The sequence below is a fragment of the Lepisosteus oculatus genome, chromosome 15 (genome assembly GCF_040954835.1).
Source record: "Lepisosteus oculatus isolate fLepOcu1 chromosome 15, fLepOcu1.hap2, whole genome shotgun sequence".
NCBI classification, from domain to species: domain Eukaryota; kingdom Metazoa; phylum Chordata; class Actinopteri; order Semionotiformes; family Lepisosteidae; genus Lepisosteus; species Lepisosteus oculatus.
This window is the reverse complement of record NC_090710.1, coordinates 19,774,012-19,799,094: the sequence shown is the minus strand read 5'-3', so window position 1 is coordinate 19,799,094 and position 25,083 is coordinate 19,774,012. Positions and strand designations below refer to the sequence as shown.

General features: G+C 36.7%; 1 protein-coding gene across 3 annotated transcripts in view; it reads right to left on the bottom strand.

The window, feature by feature from the left end:
- The window catches only part of LOC102692365 (E3 ubiquitin-protein ligase Midline-1), a 158,223-nt gene that overhangs the window by 82,138 nt on the left and 51,002 nt on the right, over window positions 1–25,083 (bottom strand). Inside the window, exon 1 of one of the 3 annotated variants that reach the window (XM_069178890.1) lies at window positions 21,204–21,275. The exons of 1 other annotated variant lie outside the window; for it this stretch is intronic. The gene's annotated coding sequence lies outside the window, so the exon portion shown is untranslated. Of the gene's footprint in view, window positions 1–14,210; window positions 14,548–21,203; window positions 21,276–25,083 lie in introns of those variants that run through there. One more of the 3 variants, XM_069178891.1, reaches the window with a different exon arrangement.

The window sequence follows — 25,083 nt, the reverse complement described above, 5'->3', positions numbered from 1 at the left end:
GCCTGAGATACTAATGGCTGCAGCTAGAAGATATCCAAGATACTTATCTCTTTAACTGTGTTTTTCTTTTCCCCTGAGGTAAGTACTTGGCTGGAAACAATGGAAACTGGAGTATTCTAAGATTTTATTTAGAATGGATCACTTGCTGACATATAGAATGTACAAATTCTTCAGAATAGAATCTCACATTGTATAAATCACCGTATTTTCCATCTAGCTATGCACTATGAAAGGGATTGCTCTGAATATTTCACTGGAATAACAACTGAATAACTGTAGAGCTGGGATAGAGTAAACTGTGTACCCACCGAAAACACTGCGGAAGTGTGTTTTCCATGACGCCGTGAAAGAGAAACTGTGCACCTCAGGAAATTGGACTGTAAAGTAACTGTTCCTGTTCATGTAGTACTATGTACTATGAATTTGTCTTTTAGTGAAATTCCTCAAAAGAACACTTAATACATCCCATCAGTGCAGCTAATATCCGCAGACAAAGGCTCAAAAGAAGCGTTTAAGTTAAGGACTAGGACGCCTGACAAAGCATATGCATGAAACAAGAGAACTGCTAAAGTATCATGAAAATGTTATGGAGTTGTATCTATTGAGGGTGATAGACAAATCCTTAATTCAACCCAACTAATTTCAAATGTACTGTCGCTAGTTTTTCTCAGTGTTTCTCTCATCTCCCCTCCATCACCCTTTCAGCAGCTCATTCCACTTCACGAGGGGAGGGGGAGGGTATTAGCCTCTGGCCAAGCTTTCGGTCCTTCAGCCAAGCGAGTCAAAGCAAGATCTGTACCAAATTGCTTACTCATCCATGTTAGAGCGAGGGGTGTTCAGTCCTTGGCTTTCAAGACCTCCTTTACGCAGCAGCACCTGAAGAGCTGGGAGTAGCTAAGCACCGGTCCATTTAAGCAATCCAGCTGGTTTGTCTCGTTAAGAGCTGAGGTGGAATGAAAACCCGAACAATGAAAGTGAACTCTTAAACTTTCAGCAGAAGGCAATGGAAAGGGCTCCATTGTGGGCTGTTGTACAGGTTCACAAATATTTACAGAATTCAATGTGCGGGTTCTGTTCTCACTATTGAAGTCACATAACGCCGTTTTTATTTGTTGCATTTTAGTTCACTTTTTAGAGTTTGGCAGTTTTCCAGGACATCCTTTGCTCACTCTTTATACTGAATCAAGAAGGTATTTGCACACCTGTTGTACACATGCCTTTTGGAGTCACGTTTCATATTGTACGTGCATAATTCAATACACATTTGTCTCAGAGCATTAAGCGTTGAAGAAGCCTCTTTTGTTTTTCTTCTTTTTTTTGGTTGAATATCTCACTTTTTTTAGCCCTAATATTATAATTTCTTGCTCGCATCATGCTTGAATACCCCCAAATTGCAAAAATGCTGTTGTAAAGGCAGACAGAGAAAATGAGGGGGTGGAAATGGGGAACTGAATCTTTTGTTTTTCCCAGTGATTTAGTGTGTTAAACTGATCTTAGTGATATCGAGTATTTGGCATGTTAACTGATCTTAAGTTTCATTCGGGAAAAAAGGAGAATTTGTTTAGCACTGTAAGAAATAGCTTTAAAAGTTGTCCCACGTCCTATAAAAACAGATTTATGATTGATCTGATTCAAAATGATGAAAAGGGAGGTGAGCTGTGGATTTGGGCTTCTATAAATCTCCCTCCACTTTATTAATTTTGTCAACTTTCCTGGATTCCATCATTACCTGCAACTTAGAACAAGCAGAGATAAAGGAAACATTGTCTTGGAGCATATTATATTAATGTTGTAGGGTTTGGAGTGACACAGCCCCCTCAAAGGTTTCATAAGCAAAAGAGAAATAAAAGTAACAGTTGCCATTGGAAAGTTTTCAAGTGGACAAATTAAGAACATGCAAAAAATGAACATTTTAGATATCGTCTACAGTACATGCTTCTGACAGCAAGGCACATTTTGCTTGGAACCATTTCATATAAATTAAAAGGGTAGGGATCAACTGGAAAATTCAGTACACCTTTACTCCATTGATGACAGAAAAACCCCAGAGGAGGATAATCCAAACTCTGCAATGGTTGATATGCATTTGTCTATATCAGAAAGGTCCTGGGATATTGACCCATCTTGGACAAAAGTCTTAAAGGCACCATTCTGGAAAACTTTACAACAGAGTGACCTTTTTATAGAAAGTAGGTCAATTCAATCTTGTGAGAAGAAAAAAAAAGGCATAAAGAAAAAAAAACTCATGCAGGACTGGTATTTGTAATTCCAAACCACCACAAAGCTTCTCTGCCATTAAATGGCACAAAGCAGGGGATGGATTGTTGTTCAGTCTTTTCTGCTACACATTTAGCAATGCTTGGGCAGATCAAATTTGATATTTGATTTGATAACTTCTTATGTTGCTCAAGAGCATAATTCACATACAGTATATACGAATATAATTCCCCACACAATGAAAAGCAAATGCATCACTTCAATTGTTGAGCTTGAACATTTTCACGGGTGGACTTAACAGAAGCAAATATTAAAATAGGTCATCTTTTCTGTAAAAGTGATACATAAGGATGGTGGTAAACTCCACATTAATCAAGCCTCATCACTTTTGAGATACCCTTTTTCTTAATCCTCACATAAATAAAATAATGCTCATCATTGTTAACACCATTGCTATGCTGTTTAGAGACTCAACTGTCCATAGCACTACACATTATTCTTTTTGTTGTTTCAGTCAGTGTCATTTTTATATAAATTTGGGCCATGCAATTCAATTCTTGATGAACCATGACAGCATTAAAAGTAACTGATTTAGCTTTTGTAGAGATAATCTCTTCCACTGCCCAACAGACACATTCCAGGCAGACTTTGAAAAATGAACATAGACTGCATTGCTTCTAGACTCTAAGAAGCCAAATTGTTATTACAGATTAGCCTGGGATAAACATCTATATTAAAACCCATCAGTTATGTAATAAAATCTCTTTGTGAAAGGATGTGTGAAGCTTCATCACCAAAACCTGTCTTTTTCTCATGTTTTTAGATAACGTATTGAAAGAAACATGATATGAAAAGCTCTGGGATTTGCTATTATAATAGCTATTATTAGCTGTTATAACCACAGACAGGCTTTTAAAAAAACACTATGTTCCTGGAAATCTACTGTAACTGTTTTGTCAGCGTAAAAGAATTTCCACAAATGAAATTTCAAAATGGAGCCTAATAAAGTCTTTGCGCTGATGGCCCTTAAAAGGTTATCTGATTTGATTCACAGGCATGTAAATAATTTATTGCAGAGGAGATAACAAGCACTGCTTTATTATTTATTGCAGGGTGACCCCCAGGTCTCCAGTTTTGTGTGAAACTGAAAACATTTAAGATCCCCTCTTACAGGACCACAACTAATTTATGGAATTGGCAAAGAGCTGGGCACACAGGCTCCAGGATTCATCTTATCGTTTCTGGGACCCCCGGCATGGGAGCAGATAATACTACAGGGAGTAAATTAGGGAAATGAAAGGTTTGCAATTGCTTCCAGCTCTGAACCCTGAGCTTGTAACACTCATTTACTGAGCCAAGAACTGTAGGTTGTCAATATATTTCAAGCTACAAAACTGTCAGGTCTTTCTCTCCCATATAGACTGGCTGAGAAAAATGGGCCCATTATTTAACCACAAATTAAGGATAACGGGCCTTTTTATTTGGAATTGTATTTCATTAGACCCTTGAAAAGACGGAAACTGCAAAATGAATGCTATTTTATTTCGCTTTTGATTTGTGTTCAATTTTTGAAGAAGACCAAGAATGTGAATTTGCACAGTCTTCGTGTTACAGTTTTACTTTCCTTCAAACACTTAAGAAAGAAATAAGATGATGTACATGAAGACTAAAGCAATTTGGTAAAAATGTGTGAGGGAGAATGGATACAAATTGCACATTGTAAATATATGAATTGGTCTGTATAGTGCAGAATGTTCCAGTATGCAATAAAAATATGATCTGATTATATAAATAATTTAAAAGTCCAGGTCTGTAGAATTGCACAAGCTGTTGCTCCATACAGTTTGAAGAACCTTCTGAGATTTCAACATCTGAAGCCTGAAAAACAAAACCTCCCTGTTTTGTTCAGTCTTGCTGCCACTTTCATTTGAACAAGGAGACTTTATATGTGACACTATTTAACGTTTAATAACATGTGTGAAGTATGCAGCAGCATAGCCTGCACTCGGCAACCAGTTTGTCCTGCCTCCCAACAGTGCATTCACATACACATTCATATACTTTTCCCCTCTATCGCCTCAGTGCCGGTTGTGCATAACGTCAAACATGAGAGCTCAAGACTGTTTAATTCTGAATTAGAATGCACTAGAAAGAAAAAAGCTGCAGCAGGCAGAGGCAGTGGGGTGAGGACCTGTGAGAATTGAGGCTGACTGTAAAGAGCCAAGGACTGTGTGGAGGAGTCCGTTCCACAGGCAAGCGGTCATAAACACTCTGTTCTAACTTCTTAACCACAGGTGGCAAGAGACAAGACCTGGGTCAGCCAGTGAATGTATTTCTTTTCCAGGGAGAATTTGCTTAGGATGGAAATACAGTTACAACTCCAACAGCTCATAGTAATAATAGTTAATTCACTAGTTGTTACTTTATCAGTTGTGAGCTTTTATATCAATTCAATCTGTTGCCGTCTGGACCTGGAGTACTGCATTCGACCAGATTTATAACAGTTCTTCATACTACTCAGGCCAGCTATTAATAATTCAGACACTATTATTGTATCGACTCCTACGGCACACGGTATCAGATGAGAGCAGTGAAACACGAGAGGACTGGCTGCTGGAAGAAAGCTCAACACTGCAGCTCATTAGACTTTGATGCTGATTTCCACCATGTTACGAGCACATGTGGACCAGGCCTCTCCAAGACACAGTCTCTTGGGAAGCTGGGACACAGTGTGATTGGTAGTTATTAAGCTATCAACCTCACCTACATTAATCAGTTTCTACCAGACTGCACCTGATTACATGTTTGGGGTAATCCACCCCAGCTGAGGCCTAATTACTGTTCTGTCACTTATTCAAGACTGTAGGTCTAAACTCCAATAGTTTAATAACACTGACATTTGTGAGTAACCTTCTGTCCATTCATGGGGTGAGAAGACAGCAGATTCTTTCCTTACTTCTCTTTACAGGATATTAAGCCTTCACGTCATCATTATTTTAAAAAAAGAATGATCTGTAATAGCTGATCAAGTTTTTCTCATTAAAGTATTAATTAAGTTCAAACCTTAAAACACTGGATTGCCCAATGAAATGCAAAGACATTATTCGCATTTAATTAACATGATCAAATGTTATTTATTGTACAGTATTACACATTTCCATGCTGTAATAACAGTGAAAAACATCTACACTTCATTTGTGCCCCAAGGTGTTTCACACTGTAATTAAGAAGATGACAAGATCAGTATCCTGTCCTCTAGCCATAGCCTCAGATACTCAGAAATTCTGCTGTACCCAAAATTATTTTTGTCTGTTATGAATCCTGTGCATGGAAAACCTGCTCTGTTTTCACACAGCTACTCCGTGGTTTGTAATGTTGTCTCAACATAATATACTCAGTACAGCTAATCCTTAAAGGAGCGCAGATAATGCAGAAGAGAGCTTGTTGTGTTATCCACAGCGTCTGTGATTGTGTTTTATCTGGAAATCTAATTTACTTGAATTAGATGCAACAAAGAATAGCAATACAACACATCACTGACCCACACTGATTACAGTGAGCTTCCAAGTCAATAATGGGAATTAGGAGGCAGAAGGACTAATGTAATGTAGATTAGGCAGCTTGAGTGATGACAACCTGGAACAGACTTCTTCCATGGAAGACATTTAATTGCCATCAGATTGCATAAGAGGGTTTCAAATCAATAAGGTCGAAGTGACATAGACACTTTAACTTGACACAGATCTTGTATCTTACTACAGCAGACTGCAAAACACTACCTTACCTTTACTGAAGCAGAAGTGAAACTGCTGTGACTTTATTTGCTGCTCTGGGGGGTTCAAATGAAACGACCAGTCTTTGTGCAGGAAAGGAAAGCTTTGCAGGCATAAGTGATACAGTACAAGGAAACTGATAAGAAGGTGTGAGTATCGAATGTCAACACTGGTGAAATAAATGACCTTGTCATCATGTCATTAATTGTGTGGGGGACAGCCAAACCGTGGTTATACAACTGGAGCTGTTCTCTCAAGGAGCTGCAGAATAAAAACTGCTATGGGCTGACTGTGATAATTACAGTATCCTTGCATGCTTTTCATTGAGATAAACCAGAGGATTCTGACATTCCTATATAATATTCTTAAACAGATTTTGTTAGTGAATAGTAAGTACTTTCAACATACTGTAAGTACCAAATTCTATGTAATAAGGTAGATAGAAAGTAGAAGTGCTACCCATGTAGCCTTAATTCCATTTTGTAATGTCATGTGTGCTTACTGTATATTTTGGCTTGTTAAACATCCTTATTTTTCTGCACAAAGGCCACCACACCCTACTGTACCTACCAAAACCTATGTTTTTCGTGTTATTAAAGTGGAAAGTAACTTCCCGTATAGTACAGTCAGTAAAGATATCCATCTTATGAAACCAAATGTTCTTCAAATCTGACCACTAGAGCATTTGCAATTCTGTGTACAACCTAATAAACACATTTGTGCAAACCAGAAACAAACATCTTGTGACAGGAACTCTTATGTGTGGACAATTTTGCATTGCCATCAAACAGTTTACAAGTACCATATAAAGAATTTATAGGGATAAGCACTTTAAAAGGGCACCAACTTTAATTCTCAGAGACAGCTCTTCTAACCTGGATTGACCTTTGATTACTGAGCTTTTCACAGCTAAATTCTTCATTAATTCATTATACCAGACAACATGAGGGGAGGACAGATTGTTTAGTATATATTGCAAAAAAAGTTGTATATATGCTGCACAAATGCTGTGTATTCTGATCAGGGATAAAAAATCAGGTATTCTTGAAGAATGCAATCAAGCAGCTGAAAAACCGGAAAGCACCAGGCAATGATAATGATCTTCAAAGGAGAAGAAATAGAAAATATTGGTACAGGTTTGTACAGAAAGTAGAAAAACAATGACTGGAAAAAGGCTGAAGAATTACAGACCAGTTAGCTTGCTGCTCATAATCCATCAGAACCTAACAAGATTTCTCATGAACTGAGGAAAAAATAACTGTTCAAAGAAGGACTTAGAAAGGGACTTTGCACTATGTTCCATCTGAAGGGTTTTGGAAAAGGGTTTGAAAATCCACTGCCTTTGTGATACTATAAATCGTATTCGCTGATTAATACGAGGTATTGGACTCTGTATAAATAATGTATTTTGGATTCTTCAGGCGTCTCACACATCGAAAAAAACACAAACTTAATCAAGTCCCGTTATAAAAAGTCACCAAGAGCAAAACAAATTAAATACAATAACATTTTCAGGACTGGACAAGTGTCTGTCAATCTGGTGAAAATTAATAACGTAAAACGGGGCAGTGCGGTGGCTCTGTGGCCAAGTATCTGCACCTGTGGCTTGAAGGTTGTCGATTTGTATCCCTTGGCCGGCAGAGGAATCCTACTCCACTGGGCCCCTGAGCAAAACCCTTAACCCCAACTGCTCCAGGGGTGCTGTATAAATGGCTGACCCCGTGCTCTAACCCCAAGCTTCTCTCCGTGTCTGTGTGTCTCATAGAGAGTGAGTTGGGGTATGTGAAAAGACAAATTCCTAAAACAAGAAATTGTATATGGCCAATAAAGTATATGGCCGATCTGAGCTAAAATGTTTTGCTGTCTCAGTGGAAGAATTTTTCACGACTCTCTGTTGTAAAGAAAGGGCTCGGAAGATTTGTTCTACCTATATCAGCATTTCATTGCGTATGACAATAAACTGAATTAACTGAACCTAAATCAGCTACAGTATGATGCTTAGACATCATTATATTTGCATTATACGCAGTAGCAGGGTTTTCACAGGGGCACAGGTGATAACACTAGAATGGCAGAGGTAAGTAAGCATTGTAAGTGAAGGCAGGAAAAACAGGTTTCAGAGATGAAGAAGTAGGGCTGTGTGTTGTGTGGGGAGCAGGAAATACACCATCTGGGTTTGGACACCTGTCTGTTGAGCTACGGGCAGGTTGTCTGCAGGCACAGGGTCAGAGAGCCCATCAGAGGAGATAGGGGTTGAAGAATATGCTGGATTCTAAAACAAACTTTAAGAGGACATGAGAACACCTGTCAGGAAAAACACATATTGGAGCCGCAGGTAGAACATCTACCTGCTGAAGGGACCTAGAAGTGGCTGTCAGGACACTGACACAGAAGCTGGAGCCAATAAATATTCAAGCAAAAGCTGAGCTTCATGATAATAATGAGTAACAGATTAAATGAAACTTAACAGGTTTTCAGTTATAGCCATTACCAATATACTACAAGAAATAAATCTGAGGGTTGTTGAACATTTTTAGGTGATGAGAAGAAAAGATCTAGGCCAGGAAAAACTTCACTGTGAGAATTGGACTTGTCAAGGCATGAGTCAGTAAGACAGCAGTGTTCCAAACTGAACACCAGCCCACTGCGGTTGTACCTGAGGCTGGAGCTGCAGTTGGGATACCTGAAATACCTGAAATAGGGCTGAGAGGTGACCTTAGGCGCAACAGGGAGAGAAAAGCTGGGCTGGTGTCATGAAAGCACTGATGCCGACAAAGATATTGAGGAACTGTTAGGAGGAACTGTGGTTTGAAGATGGGGGTATTACATTAAAGTAGTATGAAAATGTCAATTGACTATACATTATCTCTTTTATAGAAGTTGGCAGGACAGTAACATGCTTGAAGGAGTGCTGAGGGGTTGTGGGTCAAATGAGCCCTGAGAAAGCTGGAATCACGAGCAAGCAGGAGCCATGTTTCTCTGTGTGGTGCACTGGGAGAGAGCAGTGGGAAACACAGGAAAGCTAATGCAGACCCCTGTGCACCAGCAGAATACTCCTTTAAATCTGGTATTTAAAAAAATATATATAAACATAATTTTGAATGCTATCCTTGTTCAATCTTTTGGGCACCTACAACATTCACAAGGACTGGATCTGCCAGATAAAACAGAGGAAAAACCAGAGGAAGACCTACAATACTGTAGCCTTAGTGTTGAGATAAACTGGAATCCAGTCTGTGATGGCTGATTACCTTTTTAATTTTTGTTTATTTACCACTGAAAAAGAGAAGGCAACACTACAGTATGTCGTGGGTACAGTAAGTAGAGCTGCTGCCTAACAGATTCACGGTCTGTATTCTGGGCTTGACATCTGTCTCTGTAGCTTCTGCATGTCCTGCTCATATTAACCTTGGTTATTGCCAGGTGCTCCAATTTCCTCCAGTCACCTCATAACATGCTGATGAGGCATGACTGGCTGTTCTGAATTGTCCCTTTCTCAGTAGCCCGGTGATGGACTGGAATCCGCGGAGTCTGTGTGAAAGATTAAATGGTCTCTTCTTAATTGTGTGTGTCAACCCTGAGACGGACAGTTGTACTGATCAGGGTGTAGCCCCACCTTGCACCCTGTCCGTCTGGGACAGATGCCCAGTCAGGTTGCCATTACTTTTTGGGGGGGAGCAAGTGGCTTTCTCATAATGGTTGCCTGGCAAAATCTTTTCTCTGCCTGACATTAGATGTAGATAAAGCTGGCATCTGTACTGAAGTCTGAGGTAAATAATCTTTTTTTCTAAAAAATGAATCGGCAATCTTGCAAGAACTGATATTGATTAATGATACTCGGTTTAATAAGTAAACATCTTGTATTCCCTGCCGCCTATCAGTCGCGGCAGTGAAGACGGGCGAAGGACTGGGGTAATCAACCTTGTCTGGGCTAAAGAAAAGTGGAGTTTGTTATTGAAACCATTAATCATTTGTAAGTGGTAAAATAAAAAAAAAATACAATTGTATTAATCACATTTTTAATTTCACGTTCTTAGTAGGCTTTTGAAAATTGTTTCTAGCAGTTAACTAACCTGTGGTATGGAAAACAGTGTAATTAAAGTATAAGCAGACAATGAAAGCCTTTATTACGATGTAGCAGGAGGTTCCATCCTGAAAGGCTGTGGAAGCTTTCAGCTGAAAAAGGGAGCTATATCACAGATTTTCCATTTATAGTACAGCCTTCTCCATGGTATTTATTCAGTTAAATATACTTCATCTACATTTTTTACCTTTTGATTAAATGTATGGTACTGTATGTAGGCTTTTGTTGTTTTATTTTATAATTCTAATCTTTTAAAAGAACCACAGGAATTTATAGAAAAAGCTTTCTTTTTAGTTGTCTTATTTTGTAACAAGCCAAATAGTGTCTGTGTCTGCCTTTTCCTTTCAGTAGACTGAGGGAAATTTGATTTAAATGAAATGATTCTGTAGAAGAGGTGTTTAACCACAGTTCATGGCTGGGCATAACATATACATCCTATGCACACGACAATCCAGTAAAAGACCTGCTTGTCTCATATAAATATTGTATTTTTCTGTACTTCTTATAATTACCCTGAAACCTTCCACTCCATACAGTACTTTGTCTTCCACAAGCTGCAGAGACAACCGTTTAAACACATTAAGTCTGTATACAATACAGAATCCATAATGTGTCATGCAGAGATACAGTGAGATATGATACAAACTGCAGAAAAGATCAACAAAGGAAAGTAAATACAAATTGAAAACTGTAAGCCTCCACACAGTGCTTCAATATTCCCTTTGTCATTCTAAATCATATGAGGAAACGACTAAAATATTAAAGTAATTTACTTTGACACCAGCATTTGTTTTCAGCCAACTATGTTTGAATAATAAGTGCCTTAAAATGATTTTTTCTAGCCAAATCATAGAAACATCAGTGCTGTTCCATCTGCTGTCATTTATGATATGACATCTTCTACATTCAAGTTTACGTTTTTCTAAAAAGACTCTACACGGGGGTGTTTCGGAGTGGGTGAGAGCAGGTAACAGTGGTAAAAGGAAGGAGCAAAATCTCTCTCCATTCATTGCTTATGTGGAACCCTCTTCATCTTCAGGAATTTATTCAAGATGCAATAACATTCATTTTCTGTGCATTAAAGGGTAGGCAGTTCTGACATAATCTAATATATGAAGCGCAATGTAAAGCATTATTAGATGAAGTGTACAATAGATGCTCTTTTTACTAAATGAAATAAACACTAACTCTTTTAGTCAGCACATCCACCCACTGTTGAAAACACGCAGATCAAGGAAGCGAGATGATTCTGCTCGGTGTTCTAATTTTGCCAGCAACACATTCCAGCTTCCAAAGCGAATTTACACATTTTAAAAGCAATAACATTTCACGGGGGGAAAAGTGAAAAGGAGATTATTTTTACATTTATATTGCTTTGGGCAAGGAGCTGACAGCCCTTTTATGCAGCACTATGAAATTTAAAGGGCATTTCATATATCCTTACTAAAATCATTACTTTGGGCAAAAACAGAAGGAAGGCATATTTAAATTCAGAATATCACCTGTTCAGAACAAAATAATCTGCTGACTATTAAATAAAGTTTTATTTCATAAAACTTTAAGGGTTGCAAACATCCATACTTGACTTAAAGTTGTTTAATGTAGATTAAAGTAGCAGCCATTGTTAGGATCATATACCAGTTAAAAGAAATGCAAGAGCAGATATTTGGTTTCTCTTCAATTGTTGAAGTATCTGTTATAGACTTTTATATTGGGGAATATGTCTCCATATATTCTGGTAATTTAGATACACAGTTAAAGACTAGAGAAAGTAACGTGAGAAATGTAAATATAATAACCCAGCCATTATCTTTATTTCATGGCTCAGGCATGAAGTATTCCATGGGTGTTACTGCATATGACATTGGACAATACCAGAACAAACACACTAAATAACTGTAATGTTAATTAACTTTAAACAAGCAGTTTTGGTTTCCAATTTACAGTATGGAGTATGAGGACAAAATACATCAATAAGTATTTTATGTTACAGAATTGTTTCCTGTGTTGTCTCCAAAATATACACCTTATTCTCACCATGAGATGGAAAAATACACTTTAACTTATACCCTCAATTTTAACTTAGTCTAACTTAGTTTACCTTAGTCACAAATTATGTGTATCTCATGTTTTCAGCATTTATGAAATTAGATCATCTTCAAGCTAAAAATCCCGCGAAAAACAACAACCTGTTACCCATATGACTCATAGTGCTAACAGGTATCTACAAGCTGAAGTACAGAATAACACCATTCTGTTCATGCTATAATGTTAATCTTGAGGTTTAGAGAACTCTTTGTGTACAGTCTATTAGAAAATAACATTTCAAATGAAAGTCATTTTCGTTATGAATTCATTAGGCATTTTTAGAAAAATCTTCTTCGTCAAAATAATATTAAAAAATATTCACACTTCTGTGAGACATAAATAAGACAATAAGAACATACTCCTCTAAGTCACCATGAATCCTTGCTGACAGCAATAATCATCACAATAATTCTGCACATTTAATCTACAGCAAGGCACAATAAACTAAGACATATCGAAAAACATAACTGAGAACATTTTTTAAAAGCATCAAAATGAAGTCAAGCAAATGTACTGTATCTAGGCAATTGACAGATATTTTGAGACCCATCTTTTTTTATTTTTGGTTTGTTTTCAGCCCCTCAAAAATAATCAAGCGTTTACTTGTACTTGCTTATTGGATCGTGTACTTTTAAGACTGGGTATGTTTCTGCAAGTGATGTCAACTCACAATTTCAAAATCCTCGTATCACAATTTGTCTGATGCTCTATTTTAATAAATTGTCTCTCTGTGGTATCTCAGATACCAGAAAACTAATTACATGCAAGTTCAATCAATAATGCATGTCTGTATTAACACAGAAAGATAGCTCTGTACCCTATTAAATGTTCTAATTGGAATTGGACTTATTACAACACGTCTCAAATATCTGCACATACAGTAACAAACATCACATCCAATCTACTTTCCTTCTTTAATAAAGTGTTGTATATTAACTAGATGTGTGTTCATTATTACACAACAGTAAATTTTTTCCATCTTTCAAAGAACCTTTTCCATTTCACACTCTAAATAACAATACTGAATAACAGAAATGTTTTCAATATTATAATTAAACATCTGCAACTCCAGTAGCATTCAGCTCATTTTCAATTCCTTTGCATCACCTAGTGTTGTTCAGACTCTCCATGTAGATTTTATTTCATGTACTGTACTTGAAGAGCTTTTTGATTTATGTGATAAGTTAATTTTATGTATTAATCAGTTAGACAAGTGAAATGACCAGGCCATTTTAAAACCAAACTTCACCGACCTAAAAGACCTTGGATATGATAAAGCTATTAAACACAAATGATTTGGCTTGTCAGGCAGCCAAAAGTCGGAAGAATATGTGCAGCATATTTGCAATGTATTAAACAAACAGAGCACTCAAACAGTTCTCAGATAAACAATATTGATTCTGATGGTATTGAAAACAAATAGGAATTCAGTGCAGAGAGAAAAAAAATCTCAGACTGATCAATACACTGTGTGGAGTCATGCGTAACTGGATTCTCTATTATATATTCTACATTGTGACATTGTGCTGGGTTATCTGGTGCAATCTGTTGTTCTGTGTTGTCCTCTGTACTGTGTATGTCCTGAGAGAATGGAGCGGATAAGAATTCCAATGTACATGCACATATGGTGGATAAACTCCTCTATCTGTCGATATATTCCTCAGCTGTTCCTCTTACCTTTGAGAATCTATAATTTCACTTAATACTCTGTGGAACTTTTTGAACTCTTAAAAGCTCAGAGCAAAGAAGAAAGAGGAAAGAGTGATTCAAAATATATATGGACCGAAGCTGACAAAAACTTTAGAAAAAACAACTCAAGAACAAGCAGAGAAAATTATTTTGTATGTCACCCTTATTTGTAAAGCAGTTTATATTCAGCCAGATGCCAAAACTATGAAAATGTACAGCCTAATAGAGTAAATAAGACCTTCATCTTTTCAGATGAAGTTGAATAAATCAAGCTATAATTACACAGACTTATCTTTCCCTTTAACTCACTTCACACAACTGAAAAAAGGACAAATACAGTACATACAGACGCAACTTACCAGTTTCTGAAACACAGTAGCAGGACAACCAAGAGCAGATCTGACAAGCCTGAGAGAAGATGCTGTGAATGCGAGTGTCTCCTTTAAGACTCCAAGCTAACAGCCTTGTCTATAGTTTTTCTGTTTGGCTCCTTCTCTTCGATTCTCCTCACACAGGCATCTTTCCTAATCCTTCTCATTGGAGAAAGAGCACAGTCCAGATGACTACAGCAGACAGGAACCTCTTGGGTTTTATTTGTGTTGTTGTTTTTTTCTCTGCTGGCACTGGAGCACTACTGCACATGAGTCCCCCAGAGAGACTTGGTAAACACTATCCCTCCAGTGGTCTGAGGCTGTCAGTCACCCCTGTGGGCGAATGTTGCCTCTTGCTGCCAAAAGATACCAGTGATTGGAAATTAAGAAGAGGAGAGAATGCTGCCACTGCATGAGGGAGGAGATGAGATGATCAAGTGCTGTGTGTTAAGGGAATGAATGAGAGCCACGTGCATTTAAACTGGCTGCTCGAGATAGTGTGTTCCAGCCCTGTGTTAATACACAAGCACAGCTCACACATGTGCACAGAGAGTGAGGCTTTGAAAATTGATTAAAAAAAATTAAGTTTAACTCTCCTAAACATTAATCACCAATGATGACAGAAAACAATTTGCATGTTCAACAGAAAAAAATTCTGCTAGAAAAATCAAGGAACTACCATCAATGCAAATTCGTGTGCCTTTTTCTCCCAGAAACAGACATTTAAAACAATAATGCAAATCAACAAATTTATTTGAAAGGATTGATAGATCCTTATAGTCAAAATATAGTAAACTTTAAAAAAATGTACATTGGCTTTAACCATAATCTGAAAACAATAACAAATGAGGTCCTCGGTGTTAATAAAGTCTGGGTTTTCCACACAGTGCAACTGTCAAATACTGTCTATACAGTACAGAGTAAAGGAAAAATAAGAACAAGCAATGAAAATTAGGATATTTCAATGCTCAGATATAAATGTGAAGTTGCCAAACCTTATTTTAACCACTTAAGGTACAGTAAATGTAAAAATAAAAGTTAAAATTTCATATCCTCTTGGAGTGAGACTGTTTACTACACCGCTATCAAATGGAAACTATGAATGTTCTGGATGTAATCCAATTGCACACAACCGAAGATAACAACAACAGTCACATGAAAATGCATGTACAGAACTTGCCTTTATGTTTTTCTAATTTGAATTTTTGGTTGTGTATTTTTCCCCTGCCGCTGTTGCTATGATTCAGTACAACAGCTCCTCAGCTACACTTGGCACTTTTACCAAAAGAGCACTATAATCTATTCACTGCAGGTCTTCCAGATTTCAAATAAAAGATTGCTTGTCTCTTATTTTGCCTCCCTCGCTGGCTGCTATCCCTGACTCTCCTTTTCTCTAAGTGGTGCTTCAGGAAGGATCGTCAAGTTTTGAAGGGAAACCAATTTGTTTACAAAAGCTTTTCAGCGATGCGTAATTCAACCTAAGAAGGGACACTTCTGTTGCCACTGACCCGAACATAGCAACTAAACTGAAGGCGTGATGGATGAGGCCCCAATAGACCTTATCCAGTAGATAGTGACATTAGCGACTTGAGAGTGTCCCTTGAGAATCCTAGCCCTGAGAAGAAAATAAAAAGCATTTAAAACCCCCACTCAATCCCTTTCTTCCTCTGTGGTCCTTCTGGTTCTGGCAGTAAGAGCTAGGCTTCTTAAAAACGAAGTAGGCATTCTCTTGCTCGAGCAGTGTCCAGAACAAGCATGCTTTAGCAGTGGTTTTACAGCCCTGCATCAAAATTTAACTGGCATTTTCCGGTTCAAATATTGTTGGTGCTGACAAACGCTGGTTACGTTGTTTATGGTAATAAGATTGTAGCAGGTGTTGGCTAATTGTCAGCCTCTTTTCCAAAGAGCAGATCATCAAATGGTTTGCCTGCCATCACTGCTGTCAAAGTGCAATGTAAGGTGCAGAATAGAGTCCTCAGAAAGACAATAGGATTGATCATGTCATTACAGAGCCTGATTTAGTCACAGAAGATGTGGTGTTATGGTATTGTATGAGGTAATAAAGCTGGTATCATATCGTATGTAAATCAAAGCATGTCAGCTGTTAGTAAGCTATTCTAATTATAAAATGTTTGAGTAGATATTGAGTATCAAAGCTTCAGATGAGTACTAACATATTTATTTATAACAACAAAGGGGTCCTAGAATCCTGCTACACTGATCTCTGGTATCACTTACTGTTACATAATTGCACGATTAAAGAAGAAATATCTGTTTAAAACTTTGAAAGGTACAGAGCTACAGCATGCCTTAACAGCTACCTAAAAATGAATTACTAGCATACATTAATTACCATACGGCTGTTCTGAATTTCTGCCTTGTCCTAAGATTTGCAACTAGCTCACTGTATACTACAACAAATATCTCTTAATATGAGATACATATGAACATTTCCTTGATTTGTATTTTCCCATGTGTAATAAATAACTTACAAAATACTTTGGTTCAATAACACATATAGCTAAACATGCCCTCATACAAATACAACCATACGTTCATATCCTATCGTACACACATAGAAAGGACAGAAGTAATCTTACTCTATAGTTTTTAAATTAAAATATATTACCTTTTTCAGGCTGAAATGTGTAAGATTTGGTGTGTTTCAGCCAATACACAGTATACCAGTCATCAGTAATCAATTCTCCTCTCTGACTTAACAACATACAGCTCCATGATTTTCCTGAAAAAAGTGTTGTTACCAATGGTGCTATTTTTGACCATTTCACATAATGTTTTCAGCAAAGTCTTGTACAACGTTAGCAGTATCTGACTCATATTCAGCTAGCATTTCAACATAACTCACACTCCAAAACGCCTATGACACTTTTTTGTAATATTTTCACTTTATATAATCTTCCTCAATTCCCTTAGTTTCGTCCTCATTTTGTTTGCACTGTGAGGACAAAAGTGCTGTTTCTTTAGAAAACTTCATTTCTCAAAGTAATTCAAGAGGAAATAACCTTTGACATCTGCACTAAAAGTAGACACCATGTTGATTTAAGACATGTCCACTTCATGGTCTCTCTGGTATGCAGAGTTGCAGATTCTATCTGCTGCTGTAAGTTCCTCCTCTCCTGAGCCTTGGATCATCTACAACAGCCATTTAAAACTATCCAAACTGCAGAAATCCCTGTCTTCTGACCTTCCTGTCTTTAACATTAAACTCCTTTCCACAAAACGTCATAATCAAATTATTTTTTACTGTCCTTCCTACCAAACCATTAATAAATAGCAGCATTTGTTAAATGTCGGGATTGATCTAACAGTATGGGGCTTTTCACATGTAGACTTATCAGGAACAGGCTTAAACATGTCCATGCTTGTACAAGTCAATGAATTTATAACACAGTACGATTTTACGACACAGATCAAACAACACTTCAGTGCAGGAACAGCAACCTCAATATAATATTTGGCAGCTTAAAGCATAAAACTGCTACATTTCCACATATCATTAAACAACATACAGATGATTCTCTTGTTCATTTGTATAATAATGTATCCAGATACAACTAAATACTTTGACCTGTCACTCATTTGTGATTTCGAGATATCCATCCACCACAGCAAATCCAACTCTACTATTTCCCCACCTCGATAACTGCGGCTGTTTGTCTAGTAGCAATTCAGGTGGTGAGACAAAGCTGCTTCAAAAAGGCTTCCGAATATTACAAATTTTAAACACTTTAACCCGATGGATATCTTTTAAAATAGAGAGATATTTATTGAAGGCATGTTAATTACTGTATGATCATTGTATTCACTGTCTAATTTTTGCTTTCAAGCCAAATTTAAGTACCATAATGGGAGAGGCACCCCCTGAGAATTGGGAACAACCGGACATTTATCACTAGAAGGATAATCATTAATCACATCTGCAAACTGAGCTTGCCTCGTGTGCATGGCATCGCCGTATGAATTGAACCTCTATGTCTATGTGAGATCATATATTGTACCACATATAGACAAACAGCAAACTATAGAAATATGTTGTTGAGGTCTTTAATACTATTTGTAGACCAATACTGAAACATCACATAGATTTCAACTAGAGGAAAAGGGAGGGACAATTTTACAATTCTGCGTGTTTTTTTAATGGGTGTCTGACACGCTAAAAAGTGCTTAAGGCAGAGAATCTCAGAAATCCCTTTTAATGCAAATGACAGAAAGGCTCCAGGGAGTTTCCTCAGCCACTTCTGATACAGACACCATGTGTAGGTACTGCTATGAACCAGTTCATAATTCCTTCATCGTGCAAGCTGGGTAAGTTTGTTCTAGATTTTTGCTATCAGGAGAGCATCTCTGCAAGAAAATGTAATCTTTCATAGTCATACAACTTACATGGTCCAGCAAAGTGATTTTTTAAAACTGATATCTAATTCATTCACCAGAAAAAAAAAATATTTTTAGATTCATCATAAAAACAATAAGCAAGTGACATTAAGGCTCCAGAGAATATTTGTAAGTTTTAAGGCTTTTTTTGCTGAGTTTACAAAAATCCGATTCAGACCATTTTGCTCAGTTCTGGGATATACAGTACATAAATTTGCTTGAAAACACAACAAATAATTTTAATCTGATTTAGTATGTACAATATTACATATTAATGCATAAATTCACACTCTGAATAAATGTTTTAAGTTCATGTATGGTTACCTAGTACAAAAGTATAATTCAATATTAATAGTATATTTATTATGGATATATAACATTTGCGTTTGTAAACTACTGTACGTGGATTGGCTTATTTTTAGTTTTCCTGTTAAATGCGTGTTTGACATTGCCTAATACAGAAATTGGCAGAACTCAGTTTTTGTTATGATAATAACACTTTGAGTCATTTTACAGAGAATTTAATACAACCAGAGCAAGTTTAAAGGAAGGCCTCTCAGTGTTGTATCCAGAATTATAACCCACTTCTAAATAACTAAATAAACAATTTCTCTTTCATATGATTTAGCTTTACTCTCTTGTAAAGACAAATAGTCCCATATGTGACCTGCTGTGTCCTAAGTTCATCTGCTTGTACCATAGGATATGACCTTGTGACCTCTGAAGCAGAGGCTGCCACTGTAATTACACAGCGATTAAAAAAAATATACACTCCTAATAAAGAAAACAAGTCACAACAACAGCATATCGATCTACACACTTACCTAGATGGACTGCAAGAGTAAGAGGGTAATTTGCTCTTTTTCTTTAAAATTTTCTGGACTGCCTAACACACAACCATGTCAAAGCAATTTTGTTTGAAGGGGTCTGGTCCTTTCAGAAATGGAAAGTGTGTCTCACCTTTGAAATGTTTACCTTTAGAAGGCTTTTTAAATTACAAGAAAGCCACTCTGGCAAACTAAAAAGACTACAGGGGCTGAATGGCCTTCTCTCACTTGTAAGTTCGATATTCTTAGTTACTGAATTTAATTAAATTAAACAAGTAAGCGAGTAAAGCTTTTAAAATATTTTATTGACATGTATGCAAGTTCTTTAAATAATAATTTTATAATAATATGTCATGAGCAAAATGCCGTTTCACCTGCAATGTATACAGTAATATGTATGATATTGCTTTTATACAAAGATCTGTCCTCACCAAGATATTCATGTATTACGCCACAGTTCCATTGCTCAGTTTTTGATTGCTCCTTTTGAAGTGGAGGGAAATTCCTAAAATAGGTGTCTGCTTATTCATATTCTTTCAGTTTCTCTAAGTAATGTGTCTCTTTCCTCCAACCTGAGTTGTTATCTGCAGTCTCAGGATTGTAAATCAAGTTCAAGAACAACTTCATTATTTTTAGACCTAAGAAAAGTTGAGGTGGAAACCTTTTCTCTTTCTGCTACAGCAGAGCAATAGGAAGAGAGCCTTTCCAGGCTGTGGTTTAGAAGCTGTCTTCAGCTCAACCACATGAAATATAGGCTAGCTCAAAACTGCTGCTGATTTACTAGGCTGTTCTAAAAAACTGTAATGCTGTTTTTTTCAAGGTGAAAAGGCTTCTGCAGTATTACAGGGTGGTGTATTAAGCTTGCAAAAACTTAACTCAAGCTTCAAGAGAAATATACAGCTGTTTACAAACAGCTGTGGGCGTTCCTTCTGTCCCTTTGTGGAGTAATTGGAATTGTCTGGGTTACAAAGATTGAATTTTTCCACTGTTTTGTTCATCCTCATGTACAATTTTAAAACATTTGCTAATTCACAAGTTGTACACATAGACTTCCATGTTGTTAGATGTTTAAATATGTATATTCTTACTGAGCTAAATCTTCTAATTGACAGGTACCTGGCTGACTTGAGTAACACATTCACTACATGATATTTAAAAAGATACGTGTGGAAAACACATGAGACTATTCAATGCTCCCCTGACAGACCAGTAGGGCTGCACTCATAATATAAAATACAGAGAATCACCATAGGATATTTCCTAATTTTTCCAAGAGCAAATAATACTTAGAAACCAAGTAATCTTTCTGTAAAAAGACCTGAACATTCTGCTGAAAAGTGTAGGTGTTTAAAGAAGAAAGCAGAGGTAAAACTTTTATTGGCAAAACCTCAGGAAATCCAGAACACTTGTAGAACAAACATGAAAAGGGTACATAAGACTGTGACATCATTCTTTTACTACTGTTAATAAATAAATCAGTTCTAAATGTTACAGTTTTTCTTTTGTTTAAATACCTTTAACAACACTTTAGGAGTTCAAAACGTTGCCCTTGGTCTTTTAAAAGAAACCATTCTCATTTCAGAAAGTAAACACAAGAACTATGAAATAATACAACTTAAAAGAGGTTGAAGGTAATACTATGAACAACCTGCTACCACACACATGCAAGATTCTCTTAACAAATCTTAAGTGTTTAAGCTCTCAGTGCAGATCACAGCATGCCACCTTTAACGAGTATAAGAAAAGAAAACTGCTGTACCTCCTTGAAGCCAATTCTTTACACACCACGTATCTCAGAAGCGCATGCATCCAACACTGACTCCAAACAAAACATCACCACCTAGCTTCTCTATCGCCACCCCCTTTTGCTCCTCCCCTTAGAATCCCTGCCGTGTGCTCAGACTAGCATGAAGCGCAGAGCAAAACCCTTCAGTTCAAGTGTATTATTTCATGGTAGCTGCTCCCATTACTGCACAATGTTCTCGTGGTGAAACCACCACTCCCAGTCCCCCATGAATCACCTAAAACAAAGAGACACAAACAGATAAACAGAAAGAGCGTGGACCTCAGGGGACAAGGTGATGGATCACTCCAAATAACTAAGCTTTACGCACAGCTGGGACAAATTTAAAAATCTTCACTGAGCCACTGAATCTCATTTATAATTCTAGATTTCTCTAAAACCAATAAACAGCAGTGACCCTCTGATTCACTCCTGTGTTAATTGTCACTACAGTGAAGTGACAATAGATAAAATAAGTCTGTAAAGACCTACATGATTTAAAACTTGTGTTCTTTGATTTTTTCTTTTTTCCCCTCTTTTAAACATATTACTGTCTACATCTCTGAGGCTCAATGGTGTTCATTTTTTCTATTTCAATTTAGAGTGTAGAATCGTTTGGGAGCTGCAACACAACCTTTCTCAAGTTATCTTTCTTATTTTATAAAAACTGCATTCAAATAAATCAAACCCACTTTTACCCAATAACAAAACCATATCAAATGCCCATAACACCTTATACCCATATTGCCCTATCAAGACTCAATAAAACCAATGGAATTAACAGCCCCACTTTTATTTACAGTGATAATTCATTATTAATATCCTGCTAATTTATTTATATAATGATTGTATGTTTCCCATTTTAATTGTCACCGACAATCAGCTACAAACTGGTAAGCCATCTGGTGCTTTTCTAACCAAGGGATAATATGTTCCCCCTAGTACATTTTAATGAAAATCAATGACAGCATTTTTTTTTTAGAACTCATAACAATACTCATATTGGATGGTTGTTTCCTAACAGTAGCTTTTATGCCAAAAGACAATAATAGAAAAAAGGTAACTTTTAAAGGATTAAGTGTTTCATCAGATGAAAGGAAGAAATCGTTCAATGGGCCCATCAACCTAGAGTGAAAAGGATTTAAAAATAATCCAGGCTCTGAAGTATGGATTTATCTTATTAATATTTGAAACACTCTACACCTTTACATCTTTTTTTATAATTATCTATTTAAATATTGACCATTTCATTATTTTGCTGTGAGTATGAAGCACAATGTCCAATATAACCATTTTGTCCTTAAAGATTTAGAAAACTTTGATATAAGCAGTCTCTTCTAAATGCTATTACAATAGATTTTCTTCAGTACAGTTGTTATGTTGCATGAGTCCACATAGTACCATGTTCAACAGCTTAACACTAAGCTGTAACTTAGAAAAAAAAACACATCTTACTGTATCACTATAATGATATAGAAGAATCTCCTTTACTTTTTCAGGTAAAGGTTTTTTTTCCTTACACACTTACAAATAGAGACTTTGAAAACATTGAAACGTGCCTTAAAATCTGTGTCCTATTTGACTTTGACCCACACTGCCTTTCTTCGCTGTGTACAAAATACTTGTTCTGTTCACATCACTCTGGAGTTAACCAGAGGGAACCAAGGAATGACACTGTTAGAATGCTTTAGACCAGATACTTCCTGAGGGCACACTGACACTTAATTCATTTACAATGGAATGGGCAGTTTTCCCACACTCTGCCCAGTGGAATAATAAGGACCTTAGTGTTTTTAATTTCATCAAAAGTAAAAAAAACTGCTTCCATTCATGAGAAATTAATGCATTTGTCTCAAAGAACTAAACGAGCAGTTAACAGAGAGGAATATTGACTTGGACTCACCAGGGGATGTTGTTTAATATGAAAAATTCAGCACAGGGAATTGTAATTCTATTACAATATACAGTATTACAATATAGCAGTGTGCAAAGCCTACCAGGTGTTTTCTGACTTACTTCACTTAAATACAAAAATAAAATAAATATATACCTATAAAACCTCACAACATCAGAAAGATGCAAAGGCTGATGAAGATTTGCACCAGACTATTTCTTTGTCGATTGAATCTGTATCACAAATCTAGATCACGCCTTGGTGCAGCTACTTTATTAGAAATCCAGACCTCTGCCTGGCCTTCCTAGGCTGTTTCACCTGCCAATATAAAACATGTTTTTATCTCTACTATCTCTAATAACTGCTCATTTGGTCTGCTGACTTCTCTTTTTGTTCTGACACTGCCTAGATGTGTTATTCAATCAACACGCTGAGATTTTTAAGAACAGAGTAATAATACATTAAAACCCCTGCTAGCAGATGATTGTGATTTTAATTACCTAAAAATGTCACGAATATGATCTCCCCCGAGTCCTACGACAAAGGAAAAGAAAAGGTAGGCAGCTGAATTTAATCTTGGCTTTCCAGTGGAGCTGCTGAGTTTTAAATTCTAATTGATGCTGAATTTCAGCTTAAAATACACATCAGCAGACAAAAAAGATCTTGTGTTAATCTTTTCGAAACATTTTATTAATTACAGTATCTTACTAACTTTCTTTACAATTTAGATTGTGTGTACATTAGTGTTGTAGTTTTACACTCCTCATATTGATTTAGAAATTAGGAAATTCAATTTCACCATGTTAAACATATTGATCTGTGACATTGATTTTGACTTAAATATTTTATTTTTCTTCATTTTATCCAGTAAATCGATTAAGAACAAAATCTCATTTACTGCAATGACATGGAGATCCATTAATACAGTAGATATTAATGAACTATGAAAACCACTTGCATGTGCAGACTGACATTCAGACTTACACTACTCTACTGTATATCCCTTCAACAGATCGATGCAGTGTTATTACTATCAGTACGTATATCAGTACACTTTAATGTGATACCATTGAACATGTAACTGTGTGGTTTACCCTAATGATTTAAGCATAATAGCAATGCACAATGTGTATATATTAATAAATCTAAGAATGGGCTTTAATATGTGCAAATGAGGTGGTATAGTGGCGCAGTGGAGCAGTGGAGCAGTGGAGCAGTGGCTGGCATTGCAACCTCACACCACTGGGGCCCTGTTTTGAATTCCAGACCTGGGGTGCTGCTTGTCTGTTCCCCTTGTGATCGTGTGGGTTTTGTTCTGGGTGCTCCTGTTTCCTCCCACAGTCCAAAGACATACTAGAGGCTTAATTGGCTTCTGGGACAATTGGCAGTGGTGCGAGTGTGTGTTTGTGTCTGTGTGTGTCCTGCCATTGACTGGTGTACCCATCCAGGGTATGGTATTCCATGTTGTGCCTGTTACTGATAGCCTCCAGCTCCCCAGTGACCCTGAACTGGATAAAGCAGATGGATTGATATGCAAATGAAAGTCATTTGTTAACTCAAAGCTGTTCTTAAATGAAAATCACACCATCCTTGTGTGTATTGCTGCCTCTCTGGTGTATCCAGAAATATGGTCTTTTTTTTTTCTATCCAGTAGAATACTAATACAAGTTGTCATACAAGTTGGACGCTCTGGCTTTTGCTAGTGCCGGTTCTCTGATTATTTAAGGAAATAAATGTCAAAATTCAATTTCACATTCATTATTTAAGATAATACAATGATATACTGTAATAAAATGCTGGTAATCACATTTTTCATATTACACTCTTGAACAAGCACAGCAGACTGATAAAACATTTTAACTATAACAATAACCTTTTTGAAAATAAATGACTCATTTTATTATTTTTCAGCTGAAAAGATCAAAATGAAGTACCGGATAATTAATTAATAATGGCATTTAA